This window comes from Mastigoproctus giganteus, chromosome 8 (assembly GCF_048544385.1).
Source record: "Mastigoproctus giganteus isolate SK-2022 chromosome 8, ASM4854438v1, whole genome shotgun sequence".
Taxonomy (NCBI): domain Eukaryota; kingdom Metazoa; phylum Arthropoda; class Arachnida; order Uropygi; family Thelyphonidae; genus Mastigoproctus; species Mastigoproctus giganteus.
Window position 1 is genome coordinate 93895604 of NC_143582.1, and position 15482 is coordinate 93911085.

At 41.8% G+C, this 15482-nt stretch overlaps 1 protein-coding gene across 1 annotated transcript in view; it reads right to left on the bottom strand.

Moving 5' to 3' along the window:
• LOC150081719 (uncharacterized) overlaps positions 1-15204 on the bottom strand; it is a 167107-nt gene extending 151903 nt beyond the window's left edge. The window contains exon 1 of the mRNA XM_090378828.1: positions 14955-15204. The gene's annotated coding sequence lies outside the window, so the exon portion shown is untranslated. The remainder of the gene's footprint in view (positions 1-14954) is intronic.
• Positions 15205-15482: the final 278 nt, after the last annotated feature.

Sequence of the window (15482 nt, forward strand, 5' to 3'; positions counted from 1 at the left end):
CGCCACTCGAAACTGGTGTTTTGAAAAAAAGTCATGAGAGAAATGGGACAAGGATTATTCTCGTGCAGCGGAACGAGCTCTGAGTAATTGAACAAAAAACTTGGTGGGCGACGTTCAAGCGGCTTGAATCATTAGGACAAAAATAAACTGTATCACTGCATCGCAAATTCTCCCCCGCAACGAAAACACCCTTCCGATATGTGGTGGAATCCTAAACAGACTTCAGCATATTAACACATTTTCTATGGTTATCGTGTTCTTATCTGAGTGGGAGGTACACTCTTTACAAATGTTGCCTTTCTTTTTTTTAAGGCTTTGCCAGCAATTATTGCGACGTATCGTTTGATGTCCCGCGGGAACGTTCCTAGTTGAACTAGTTTTAAGTGAACTCCGTATTTCATTACTTTTGTAAAATTGAGTTAGGCGTTCACTTTGAATTGGTTGAGGAAAATTTCTGTTTGCCCCTTTAAATTGCGGAATTCTTACTGATTACAATACGAGAAGTATTAGAGATAAAACGTCACAAGTTGTAGCCATGGTTACTTTAATAACATTTAGCTATTACGATATAATCGCCGCTGTAGAAATTGTATAATAAATTTATATAAAGCAATAATAGTGTTGTATAATTTTAAAAACTTTGTCCGAATTTATTCCTATCTTTTCCTACAATAATCTGCCACAGTGGTGCCCTCGTAGATAGCACAGTGGGTAGAATCGCCGGCCTCCCCACACCGGGTGGAAAAGACCTGACTTCGAGTCCTGTTGATGATGTGAGGAATTTTATGGGCCTTTTTCACAACGTGGCTGAGTTAGTCGGTCTCAGGCGAAGTTTTTTCTCCCGGAAACTCGGGTTTTTCGTCCAGCAAACAGAAAATGGACCTCAGAACACATTCAATTTACAAACAGTGAACACTTTGCAATATGGCCTTAGTCGCTGATGCTCCTAAAAGAAAACGCCACTACAACAACTCGTGTAAAGCAGGTGACTGAAGTCACTGTCAGAAATAGCCAATAAGAGTTGACACTGTACAAAATTTAATCGACTGTGTAGCCGGCCTATAAAGTAGCATCGCTGCCTTGGCAAGGATTCTGCGCTGTTTACAATCACAACGTTGCCAAACTTACTAAGAATTAGAACCACTGGGGCATGTGGTAAACTGCTCAGCTGCGTCACCGTGCAGTAGGTTCGCGCAATGGTAGGTGAGGATGCCTCCTCGCCATATACCAACGATGCCTCTTTGAAAGTTCATTATGTCGTGGCTTCTAACCATGCTCGTCACTAGTGTAAACTGTGGACATACCCACGCATTGACTGTCTTTATCTACTGAGCTTCTCGCTCTTCGATACTCAAGTACTCTGCGGATCGAGTATATCAGTAAGCGAAAAGACCTCTGTTTTAGAATTATAATCGTCTACTCTAAGTTGCGCACGCGAACACAGATACGAAGAAATTCGAATTTTCCTGCCTGCTGCCTATTTAGTTTTTGCGGATATTTTTCATGACCCAACCACTACACTGGTGTGCAAAACTTAAGGACTGACACTATTTCTAAAGGTTACAACTGCAAAATCAAACGAAACAGCCTGTGGCGATTTGCATAACTGTGGCTGTTCAGTAGAAAGCTGGTGCACATGCAGAAATTTGAATCGTGATGAAAGGGCTCACATAAACAGATAAAAGCAGCAGTTCAGCAGTTATGTGCAAATTACCGAATGGTGAGCATAATTGTTAGAGACATTCGATTGGTTTCATACAATGCTACAGACAACGAAATGGCCAGTAGACAACATCTGGATGACTTTTACCCGGGGTCGAATAATTGGGAACTCCAGAAAGGTCGAAGTGCGAGGAGTGTGATTGCAGAGTTCGGTATCGCCCATAGCATCATCTCACGTGCGTGGTCGGCCTTCAGAACGACAGGTACAGCTGTTAGAAGGACCAGTGGTGGTTGTCCACGGAAAACAACGCCCAATGATGACAACTATATACTCCTACAGGCCAAGAGGGACCAACACCCCCGCAGCGGGATCCTTTGCAAACCAGGTGCACAGGACACAGGATATCGCGGTTTACTGTGGCCAGGCTACTCCACAAAGGTGGACTATTTGCCCAACGGCCAGTACGCTGTGTCCCTTTAATACCTGCCCATCGGAGACACCGTTTACAGTGGTGCATCGAACACAAGGACTGGACAGCAGCGCAATGGGGTAAGGTACTCTTTACTGATGAGAGTTAGATTCAGTCTCAGCAGCGATTCTAGACGTCAGCTAATCTGGCGAGAGGTTGGCACACGATATCACCTCGCAAATATCACTGAAAGGGATCGATATGGCTCCGGTGTTCTCGTCTGGTGAGGCGTTATCTTGGATGGACGTACACAACTCCAGATACTAGAAGGCGGTACTGTAACCGGTGCACACTACTGTACTGAGGTAATCCTTCTCCATGTGCGTCTGTTCCGAGGTGCCATCTGCCCCGAGTTTGTATTTATGGATGATAACGCCACACCCCATCGCTCTGCAGCTGTTGATATGCTTTTGGAAAGTGAGACAATTGTTCGTATGGATTGGCCTGCCCGTTCCATCGAACACACATGGGACGCTCTTGGTTTACGCCTACAGGCACGTCCACACCCACCAGAAAATGTTCACCAGCTGAAGATGGCGCTGACAGAGGAATGGACGATGTTACCGCAAGAATTATCAACAACATTGTTCTAAGTATGGACAGGCGGTGCAAAGTCTGCATCGACATTACGGGTGGCTATATCTCCTATTGAGGAGAACCTTTTCCCTTTGTTCCATCTGTGGCAGTGATGCATCTGTATCATGGCAGTGCTATGTTGCCATTTTTGAATAAAGTACCTCTGTACCGTTTTGTTTTTGTTTCCTTCATCATTTCTGTACCTCAAGAGAATCCTTTGGTATGCTTTTCCTCATATCCAGGTTCTACTATGGGAAGCTACAGGTGAAAACCTGCCTGGTCTTTACGTTTTGCACACCAGTGTATATCAGTGCATTTATTGTTGTTCCTCTAATATCTACTATGAGATATGTTCAGTTCATTTGTTAGGGAAAAACAGCAAAAACCGAACAATACAGACCACTTAAGGAGTTGACGTTTATTGCTGGGTAGCGACCTTCGAGGGGTAGCACAGTGGCTGTGATAGCCGGATAGAGAAGGCGTTAGTTCGAATTGAGAAATGATGCGAGGAATTCTTATGAAGTTTTTTTGACAATGTAGCCGAATTAGTCGATGTGTGGAGTGTGCTTAATGTCAAACGGCACCAGGGGGTTCCCCGATCTTCGCGTAGTATAACATTGTGGGTGTGAAACAGAACACTGTCAACGCCAAGGTTTAAAGGCGTATGGGTTTTGTACATGTATAGTGTCGTGTATCGTTGTTCCTCTGCTGGTGGTTGTGTCACTCCTGGTCATGTAGCCGCTTGGCTCCCTAATGGGACTCGTTAGTCTCTTCAGTCTCCTGCCCCCTAAGGGGAAGGAGACTGAAGACCGGGGGAGGGGGGGAAGCCAGAGATACAGGATCCATAGAGAAGATGATCGCCAAGTCAGTGGAACAGGCCCATGCACCACAGAGGGAAAGATGGGCGGCGAGGGGGACGTGACCAGACCAGAGGTCACCTCCCCCTCCCGCCTGGGGAGTGGTGAAAAAGGATCACGCAACGGAGCGTGGCTAAGAAGGCCTAATGGCAGCAGCTGAGCTGTGCTGGTGGTTGTGTCACTTCTGGGAAGGAGTTTTTTTTTCTTTTTTTGAGACGTGTGTCATATCCAGGAAGTTTCTTATTTTGATCTTCAGTGGGTGGTATTTAAGTACCTAACCCGTCTAGCAGTGATGCAGACTGCGCAAACTCAGTAAATGCGGCGTAGCGCTGCTCGTCCATTATAATCAGGTGCTCACAATTTCGAGGATTATCTTGGATTATAGTGGCAAACCTTAGCCGGAACGAGTCATATTCATGGCAGTCGTACATTACGTGATCCCATGTTCCTCCAGCCCCGCAGTAACACAGTGTATCATCTTCTCTGCTTAGGGATGTTAGCTTCCTTTTAAAGGGTCCGTGGCCTGTGTCAATAGAAATGTAGTATGGAGGCCTGATGAGTCACAGAGTAATGAACTTTTTGGTTATTAGTCCTTTATTGGTGGTGTCCCATGTCTCTTGCCAGATCCTGTACATAATTTCAGTGATTCCCGTCCTTTCCTGTTTGGGGTTGGTGGTTGCCTCTTAGCCTTATCAAGTTTAAGAGTGATGCCTGCTCTTTCGGTGGGTTGTTGTTATTATTCAATCGGTCTGGTTGTTGTTATTATTATTATCAGTTTATTTATTTAACACCCCATGTACAGACATTATCTAGGAGGGTGGCTAATACAGACATCCTACAACAAATTAGACGGCAACATTTTAAAAAAAATCAGAAATTACATAAGAATAAATAAATACATCAACAGTCATTTAACACAAAAATCGTTCATTGCAGATGATTAAGAGTTCATAGACACAAATTCCACAGAAATGTACACTCTCCTCTTCATTAAATTTGTAGTGTAGTATACAAGTCCGCTGCTATCAGCTTCCTGTAGGCTTTGTCATGGTAGTATCTGTTCGGGTCGATTTTGAAGTCTCTAAAAAGCTCCACAGTATTGGCAGGAAACATCCGCCTTAATCCCTCCTTGTGATGTAGGAGCGCTTCGGAGACTATGGGGCCGGATCCCAGGGAGCGGCCTGACCAAAAGATTATCAAATTGAGGAGCATCTAATCTCCCAGTCAGAAGTTGTGCAAGAGTGCTGATGTTACGCATGGTGACCATCTGTATCCGTGGAGCTAACGTTTAAGTTTGTATACAATATGGCTTTTGAAATTGTAAAGGGCTTCCCAGCAATCCTATTCAACCACCGGAGCACCCAATTTTGGGGCAAAGACCAAATAATTGAGGCATAGAGGGAAACAGGAACAATACATCTTTGGATGTATTGGGTCACTAGTTGTTGATTCCGAATCCCAGTTATCTCCTGTCTTACAGCCCAAATGGCAGCGAGAGTTTTTGTTCTGGTGTTCTGAAAGTGCCTTTTAAAGGTAAGGCCCTCATCCCACGTCACTCCAAGGTCAATGTAGGTGCTGACTTTCTTAATCTGTGCTCCATTTATAGATAATTCAATTCTATTCTTTATCTTCTTATTTGTTATTGTCAGTTGTGCTGACTTTTCAGAGTTTAGCCATAACCTATTTTACCTAAGCATACACAGTTCATGAAGCTGAGCATTGGCGTGGGAATTGACGTCGGACACACGGGCGAGTTCGCTATAGACAACAAAATACTTAATGTCATCGGCGTATGAAATAAAACTATGATTATGCGATAGAAAAGGTTCCAGAGTGGCAGCGGAAAGCAAAACTAATAAAACACCTCCCTGAGGGATTCCCCAAGTGAGGATGTATTCTGCATGGAATTCTTGATGATGTACAATTAGGTTCCTTAGCTTCGAAATGGTCTTGATAATCTGTAATAGTTTGTGTTCAATGCGGAAGTAAACTGACAAAATATTTTCGAGGGCAGATAAGGAAACATTAGCAAAAGCTGCCTTAATGTCAAGGAATTTGGGCCTTTTCATTTTTCTCTTCGTAGCGAGCAAGTCGTTTCTTTTTCAAGAAGATGGCCCTTTTTTTTCTCATAGTCCATGAGGTCTTCATTAAATCCGGAATTTCTTCATTTTCGATAAGCCTTTTGCTTGATCACGAATGCCTTTTTTAAAACCTCGTTGAACCACGGTTTGGTTTTGTCGGTGATTCTTACCTCCTTCGAGGCACCCAGGTCAGAAATCAATAAGAGCCGTTCCTCAAACCATCAACAATATAGGCGCTATAAATTTTTAAAATAAAAATTGGGAATCTGTCGGGGCCGATTGTAGATTTGTTAGGCAAGGAATTAATAGCACTGATGAGATCTTCTCTAGAAACAGTGACATCGGATAATGCATTCACACAAACACTGCCATTTGCCAAAAAATGTTGTGCCATGTCCTCCGACAGATATTCTTGATTATTTGTAGCTTTCCCTTCACCTGGTAGCCTTTTTGTTGTTGTTGCAGGATTTTAGGAGCATCGGCGACTAAGGCCATGTTGCTCCGTGTATATTATCTGTAGAATTGCATGCGTTCTGAGGTCAATTTTCTGTTTGCTGGACGAAAAACTCGAGTTACCGAGAGAAAAAACCATACCGCCCTCGCTAAGACCGGCTATCTCAGCCACCTTGTGAAAGAGGCCCATAAAAATTTCTTACGTCATCGACGGGATTCGAACTCAGGTCTTTTCCACCCGGCGTGGGAGGACGGCGATCTTACCAACTGTGCTACCCACTAGGGCTCGGTCTGTTTACTTCAGTCTCTAAATTAATGCGAATTTAGAGACAGGGTAGATGTGTAACATCGCATGTGATCCTCTCGATGATACTCAAATAAACTGTCATGTCCGCCTCCTTGCCCAGTGAAATCAGTGGACGGTGGGCGTCTCGAAAACATGTCCCGCACCATCATTTCTCCATCTGCAGCGTGCTGTTCGTACAGAGCAGAAAAGGTCCTTTGCTTCATCTGGTTTCTTCCAATCATGAACTCTTCTATTACTTCGGAATAGTTAAGGAAATATTATTCGGAATGCATGACGTTCTTCCAGTTGTCTCGAGTTCGAGTCCATTTTGTTTCGTTATCGACTGCACCGTAGTCTTTGTTCTCGGTGAATTTATTCTTAAAGACGTGTGGGGGTTTTCTTAGATAGGTCAGTTGTGCTATTGTTTTACTACGATCTTCTGCTTAGCAATACGTTCCAAATGCTGCGTACCTTTTCGGTCACTACACTTTCGATCACATCTGCCTTCCTTGACATCCTGTTGTTGCTGTTTTTTTCTGCATTTCTTGGTTTTTTTTTCCATATTTGGAATAAATGAGAAGACCAGTCAAATTTTGTACTGCAGCACCTATCAGACGCTCACCAATGATCATACCTCCTTTGAAGCTACTGAGCTCCTTTCTTCTCCTACTACTAATGCGCTGAATTCGGTAGTGGCTACACATCTTTATTGAGGTCTCTATACACTGCTCCTGATTATAGTCATTTCTGTAGATTGCATAAATATACTCTAACTTGCAGATCCTAATCACTTCGAATAAAGCGGCCAAGCAGTGTATATGCGTAGATGAACAAAATAATGGAAAGACTTGTTGTTGGGCATCGGCGACTAAAATTGCTGATTTGCTCAATGTATTGTGAGCAATTGTATCTAAAAAAGTGGACGTAGTGTGTTTGTTAGGGGTTCTTACGTGGTTTCTCACAAAAGTTGGGAAAAACAAGATCTGATACCACGAACTGTGGCAGAAAATCGTAGCTCACTAAAAGGATTTAGCTCGAAAACAAAACTGCTACTTCAAAAATAACTGCAAAACTTAATGTTGAGTCTCAGCAATCCAGTTTATAGCAAACAGTTCTGCGAGAACTTCTTAAAGCCGAAGTTTATGATGGCAGAGTCGCTATTGCGAAGCAACTCGTTACTGATGGCAGTTCAAGAAAGAAGATGCAGTGGTGTAAAGAGTATAAAAGACGCACACTTGATGATTGGAAATGTGTCATATTTTCAGGCGAATCATCATTCACACTTTTTTTAATGTCAGGGAGAGTTTACGTTGGGGAAATGCCAAAGGATGCGCGCCATCCTGACTGCTTTGTGGCAACCGTCAAACTTGGAGGAGAATCAACAAAGGCTTGGGCAGAAAGATCCTCTTATTCTTTAGGTCCTGTCATCACTCTGAACGGGCGAATTACTGCTACTGATTAACTTGATATTCTGAGTGACCAGGTCCATTCCGTGATGTAAAGATTGTCCATAAACGATGCCATGTTTCAAGTTGATAATGCTTCAATATGCACAGCCAGATATGTCCAAACTTGGTTTGAAACTGAGGCTAAGCATCTTCCATGGCCTGCACAGTCACCAGACTTAAAGCTTATTGAACTACTGTCGGCACATTGGGAGAGAGCGAGAAGGAGATTTCCACCACCTTAATCACTCAAGGAGCTTGAAACATTCCTGCATGAAGAATGGTCCAATATTCTTCTGAAGACAGTTCAAGATTTATTTGAATCTGTTCTACGCAAAACAAAAGCTCATTTTAAAACAAAGGGTCGCAGAACAATTCATTATCGCCGGAGGAGTTTTACTTGTTTACTTTTTACCGGTGGCCTTTCTGCTTTTCTGTATGATTATTATGTGTTTTTTTTTTTTTTTTTTTTTTTTTCGCTGAAGATGGTCGTATTGTTTTTTAAAAGCTTATCATTAACTTCTTGTTCTTGGCTTCGTGGTTGCTAATGGGAGCAGAACGGCACCACCTTGTTAAAGAAATTAGCTACTCAAGTCGACGTGTATTAAAGAACACAACATAATGATAATCCCTTGTCTTCTTATTTTATTTTTTTAATGACAAAGGAAGTTATAGGTATTACTTGTATCTTAAGTGCATAATCCCCTAGTAATGTGATATTAAAGATTTCAGGTAATTAATGGATTTAGAAGTAGTTTTTCTTATCGAAGCTGAAGAAAAGATTAAGAACGTGCATTTTCTCAAAAATTCATCTTGAGATAATAAAGTATCAATAATGCGTCATTTTATTTTGCTTTTCTACAGCATTTTTGTGTTTATTTCTTTCAATTTATACTGAAACATATTCTCAATGCTTTTAATGTAGTTTGTCAACCCTAACCTGACACACCAGGTTAGACAACGCAGGTACAAACAGTGGGACCTCGATGAGGGTAATCAAAACCCTTTCTGTGTGGCATGAGCACCCCACGCTTGTAATTGTCCATGCGATGCTTCGACTGATGTCAGTGACTGGCCAAAATGGGAAAAATTAAAGACATTAGTGAAAGAGTGGAATATTCCCATTCCTTTGTTTTGATCTAGCCATTCTGCAAATACTTCTAGTGAGAACTATGGTCAATCAGCTGTTTCAGCGGGACTGCTGTCTCAGCAGGGAACACATTGAGAGCTGTTGATGAAGATGACGCTTTATGGGTGATACCATCTGAAGCTCCTGATTTTCGATTAATAAGAGCTTCGTATTGAATCAAGTAAGAGATCAGATGAAATGTTCTACAAGTATTCACCCAGTGTTCATTTCCAGTTGGGACTGTTTAACTTGTAGTTGGACCTAGATGATTCTCGTTTCAAACAGATCGAATGGATCTGGAACCCCCCCCCCCCTTTACTAAAGGAATCAGAGATTTATTTGTTCTGATTTTAGAGCCCTCGTGGGTAGCACAGTTGGTAGAATCGCCGTCCTTTACATACAGGGTGGAAAAGACCCGAGTCCGAATCCCGTCTGTAGCGTAAGAAACTTTTATGGGCATTTTTCACACCGTGGCCGAGTTTGGAATGGTTTTTCGTCCAGCAAATCGACCACAGAACACACACAGGTTACAGACATGTTAAATATGGCGCAATATGGATTAAGTCAATGCGCATACGGCAAACGAACCAATAAACATCTGGTTTTAGTGTGAATATTTAAATCAATTTATACGCTTTTATGGTCGGGTTTAAATCTGTTTTATTTTTTAATCCCAGAAACATAAATGCTATAAAGCGTATAAATAATACATAATAAAACCTAAAAATATTTTAGGGATGAAAAATCAATAATTCCAGGAGAGTTCCTTCACCTAATCCCATTAACTTGGCTACTGCTGCGTAAAAACCTTATTCGAAGCTTGTACCGTATTAACGAGAAATATCTTTCATTTGCATTTCGGTGTTAGTGTAAATTTAATTTCCATTTTATTTTTTCGTGTATTTCATCTATTAGTTGCTATGCATTGAAATCTCCCTGTTAATTAAATTTATATTTTTCTCATCCCGCTGTTAATTTTTTTATTTTTCATCCATTCCACTGTTAATTTAATTTTACTTTTTTTTTTATCTCAGCCTTAATTATTTTTTTATATTTTTTCACTCGATATTACACATTATTTAATATAGAATACACCATTCTTGGCATTTAGCCACGAATGGTAAGGGTATATCGCATAAGTATTTCATGGGTAGCACAATTGGTATAATCCCCTTCCTAGTCACACCGGATGGAAAAGGTCCGGGTTCGAATCCTGTCAATGACGCGAAGAATTTTTTGGGTCCCTTTCAAAATGTGGCTGAATTACTCGGTCTGGGGAGAAGAATAATGGTTTTTTAAAAAAAAATCTTATATTCTTCGTAGAGTAGATTCAAATAAATTTGAACTGTCTTAAGAGGAATATTGGACCATTCTTCATCGATGCACGGTTCAGGCTACTTGACGTTTAAGTCTTGTTATTGTGCAAGTCATGGGAAATGCCTAGTCTCAGTTTCAAATCAAGATTATATACATCTGGCTGCGTGTAGTGGAGCATTATCACATTGAAACGTTGCGTCGTTTGTGGGAAACAATGTTTGCACCATGGAACGAACCTGGTCACTCGGAATATCGAGTTAATCAGTGGCAGTAATTTCCCCCTCAGGGTGATGATAGGGCCTAAAGAATACCAACATATTGCTGTCCAAACGGAGGAGGATCAACAATGTCCAAACCAATGTTCCAATCATGAAGTGTCCAATTTTTTGTTGCTCCCATTTCAGTTGTTTCTATTATTAAGTTCCCATCTCCAATCGGTATGTATATAGTTCTGTTTTGCCTACGTGCAACCATAACCACTACTGTGCTCTGTCAATTAGTGTATTGAACCCAAGCGGTTTGATACTTGTTCACAAATCAAATTACGTGCGTTCTCTGGTAGTTTTGCTGGGCAAAAAGACCGAGTTGCCAGGAGAAAAATTATCGCCTGACTAACTCGGCAACGGAGTGAAAAAAAAAAGCCCATAAAAGTTTCTCGTGTCATTGAGAGAATTCGAATGCATCCCTTTATTATCTATGTGGAGAGATCAGTGATTATAACCACTGCGCTTACCGCGAGGACATTTCCTTAGGGACTACAAGATAAGGTGTTTTCCTGGTGAATGATTCGCTCTCTAATTCCCCTCCCTCACGGCAGCTTAGGTATTTAGGTTAAGCGCCAAAGAAATAAGTCTATGAGGAGTCGGTATATTTTGTTTTTAACTGCGTATATTCTTCAGTCGGTTTGCTGAATAAAAAACGGGAACATCTGGAAAAAAATAAACATTCAACCCTCATCTGAGACCGACTAACTCAGCCAAGTTGTGAAAATAGCCCATACAAATACCACGCGTCATTAATGCGAATCGAACTCGGGTTTCCATCCCTTCTGGGAGGATGGTGTTGAAATCAATTACTACTCGTGAGTGCTAGCCATAGCTACAGTGGCGAACAAAAAAACTGCATCACTTGTGAATTTTGAAAATAATGTGTTTTTCGCTGCATTGTGGGTTGCAGAAATGTACGAAATGCATTTGTTAGATGGAATATATCTCTGTGAATGAAATCCAATAAAAAGACTCCACCTTATATACCTAATTGCCATAGACAATTATTTATATAAGGTGGACAGAGCATAAATATCTTCTCGAAGGGAAGTTATTTATGCGTAATTAATGGAAATATGAGCAATCATGCAAATAGTAATCATGACAACCAAACATACATCTTATTGCATTTACGTGTACAAACTGAAATTACAAGTCAACGTAATAATATACTGGCGTGCAAAACTTAAGGACCAACACTATTTCTAAGGGTTAAAACCACAAAATCTTTACTTAAGGTACTCTTTACTGATGAGAGTAGATTCAGTCTCAGCAGCGATTCTGGATGTCAGCTAATCTGGCGAGAGGTTGGTAAACGGTATCACCCCGCAAACGTCACTGAAAGGGATCGATATGGCAGTCGAGGTGTTCTCGTCTGGGGAGGCGTTATCTTGGATGGACGTACACAACGCAGATACTGGAAGGCGATACTGTAACCGGTGCACGCTACTGTACTGGGGTAATCCTTCCCCATGTGCGTCTGTTCCGAGGTGCCATTGGCCCCGAGTTCGTGTTTATGGATGATAACGCCACACCCCATCGCACTGCAGCTGTTGATATGCTTTTGGAAAGTGAGGACATTTTTCGTATGGATTAGCCTGCCCGTTCTACCGATCTAAATTCATATGGGACGCTCTAGGGAGACGTTTAGCGGCACGTCCACACCCACCAGAAAATGTTCACCAGCTGAAGATGGCGCTGACAGAGGAATGAACGATGTTACCGCAAGAACTTACCAACAACATTGTTCTAAGTATGGACAGGCGGTGCCAAGCCTGCATCGACATTAAGGGTGGCCATATCTCCTACTGAGGACCACCTCTTCCCTTTGTTCCATCTTTGGCAGTGATGCATCTGTATCATTGCAGCCAGTGCTATGTTGCCGTTTTTGAATAAAGTCCCTCTTTTTATTTCTATTGTTGCGTCGGTGTTGTTTCCTTCATCCTTTCTGTACCTCAAGAGGTTCCTTTGGTATGATTTTCCCATATACAGGCAACTCCTATGAGAAGCTACAGGTGAAAACCTGACTAGTCCTTAAACTTTGCACACCTGTGTATTATGTACTGTAAATCAGCTCGAAGAGCTGATTTACAGTACATAATACACAGGTGTATTAAGCTCGAAGAGGAACAAAGTCCTCAATACTTTGTTCCTCTTCGAGCTTAAATTACAGCCTCGTAACGATCTGGCATAGAGTTAATCAACTTCTGGATATACGGTTGCCTAATTTCGTTGTACCACACCCATACAACGCTCGCCTGCAGCTGAATCTTACTCGTTGGCTTCTTCTGAGCAATTTTAGACGACATTATGTACCAGCAATTTTCAATAGGGTTCAAATCTGCACTGTCGCTGGGCCAGTCCAACACTGTAATGCCAGAATTTCTGAGGTATGACTGCACCTTAAGGGAGAAAAACGAGGGAAATCATTGGTGTATGTTTTAAGCCTTGTGAGACAAGAAGACAAACTCATCATTAAATCTAAATAGCATAAAACTTACTAATTTTGCTGTGTGGCAAGTTGCTGAGTCCTGTTGAAAAACGCAGTTTTGGACGTCTGTGGGGTGATCCATAATAACGGATTTCAGGCACTTCTCCAAGGTGGCAGTGTAGGTTTCTGCATTCACCGTTCCGTTAATTCACCCCACCCCTTTGCTTGTTATGCATCTCCAGACCATCTGACCGGTGGGGAACTTTACAGTCGGTGTTATGCAGTCAGGATGGTATGCCTCCGATTTTCGTCTTCTGACATATCGCTTCCCATCCGAGCAAACCAGGTTGGAGTTCGATTCGTCACAAAAGATGACGTGTCCCGTTGCTCTTTTATCCATGAAACATGTGTTTTAGCCCAAGCAAGTCGCTTCTTCCTCATTTGTTGGGTCAACAAAGGCTTCTTCTTGGGCCGATAGGCATTTCTAATTTTAAAGACCACATTTCTAAAGCCGTCTTTGGATAGTTCGTGCACTTGTTTCAACACCAGAGGCCATCTCAAAGTCCAGTTTTAGATCAGGAGCACTAGCATGGCGATTAGGAAATTTCAAATGTCGATCTTGGGAAGGCGTAGTCACTCTCTTACGACCTGATCCAGGTGTTCTCTTCACATCACCGGTTTCACGCTTCAATTTCAGCACCTGGGATACCGTTGACCGGTGGCAGCATATTGTATCAGTGATAGCACGCGTAGAAAGCCCTGCCTGGGACAGAGCAACAGCTATACTTAGTTTTATCGGTGTGAACTGAACATATGGAGCCATGCTTACACCTCCGCAAAACGTGATACTAATGACCGTATATACCCTTCCAACGCCGTATTTATAGAAACGGCTAATGCAATACCTTGCAATTAATGTCTGATGCGATAGAAGCGTTATCTGACACAATACCTTTGCTTTGCGACAAACAAAATGACTAATCAAACAATATCTTATACGTTTCACTACAAGTGTTACTTTTTTTAAAGTGATGCAGTTTTTTTTGTCCGCGACTGTATCTTCCGCCTTAACCTGTGCTGCATAGTGCAGTCTGGGAGCCCTCGTGAGTGGGACAGTTAGTAGTATCAGCGTCCTCCCCACACTGGGAAGAAAAGACTCGAGTTCGAGTCCTGTCGATGACGTAAGGAATGTTTATGGGCGTTTTCACAATGTGACTGAGTTAGTCGGTCTCAGGCGAAGGTAGCATGGTTCTTAATCCCCCGGAACTTTGGTTTTTCTTGCAGCAAAATAGAAAATGGACCACAGAACACACGCAATTTACAGACAATATACACGGAGTAATATAGCCTTAGTCTCCGATGCTCCAAATCCCTACAAACAACAACAGCATTCGGGGATGGCAGGACAACCATTTATTCCGCTATGAAGATTCGAATAAAAATAATGTCGTTGTAGAGCTTATTAAAATCCATTGACCCAGAAGTTACTTTGAGAACTTCATCTCAGATGTTTTTAAGTATTTAAAATATGTTGCTGAGAAATCGTGGTGAAATCGTAAATCATTTTTCGAATAAAGCAGGTTAAGATAATAGTATGATGTTTATATATTCATTTGACTTATTGTTAGCCCATATTACCGGATGTTCCTTTTGAAATAGAGAATAAATAGCGAGTTTTTTTTATCCGATGAAAATATTGAAATCTAAAATGCATTTTTGCAGTCTCCACCAAAAATATGTCAGTGATGTCAATGAATCTGATGTCATGCTGTTTACCACCGATAGTTAAACGTTCGAACAATATTTTTAAAATATAAACTGCAGTTGCAAAATATTTACAATATTTAAAGTTAACTCGTAGATTTTGCAGCTATTGTTGAGTATCTTATTCGATTATGCTTCTTGTTGACAACGATTCTCCAGTGTGTGTCCTTTTACCATTCCAAAATTTGTAAGCGATTTTAAGTACAGGCTGTGACACCTACCTTGTTTCTTTGCCTGATGTTTGCTTCGGGCCATGAGGGATTTTCCGCTGTGTTGTTAACACCGACGATGTTTGATGCGGATTCATGCTTCCAGACTGGCTGTTCCTTCTGAACTTAACTAAACACGGCACTAACCTACTTGTTCCCTACACCTTTTAATTACGGGCGACATTGGGGTATTTGTGTTTGTTAACCACATCTCCCGCTAATCGTCTGAATGTGCTTCCGTCGTTTCGTCGTAGGGTGATCGCTGGTTGGTTTGCTCCAAGTGCAGGATGGAAGGTATTTTTAGCTCTCTCTCTCTTTCTGTAATGCGTGCGAACTGGACCGATTTCAAAGGAGTGTACGTGTACCTGTTCCTTTGGCGTGAGACTGCGAGGTATGTGGATAGAGTTGCACCAACACAAACACACACTTACATAAGCACACGCCGACGACTCCTTCCTGACGTACTTACAGGTAACGAAATGAAGAAAGTCGACTACGACCGCTTTTTGCCGGTTCCAGATTCGTACCTTTCTGTT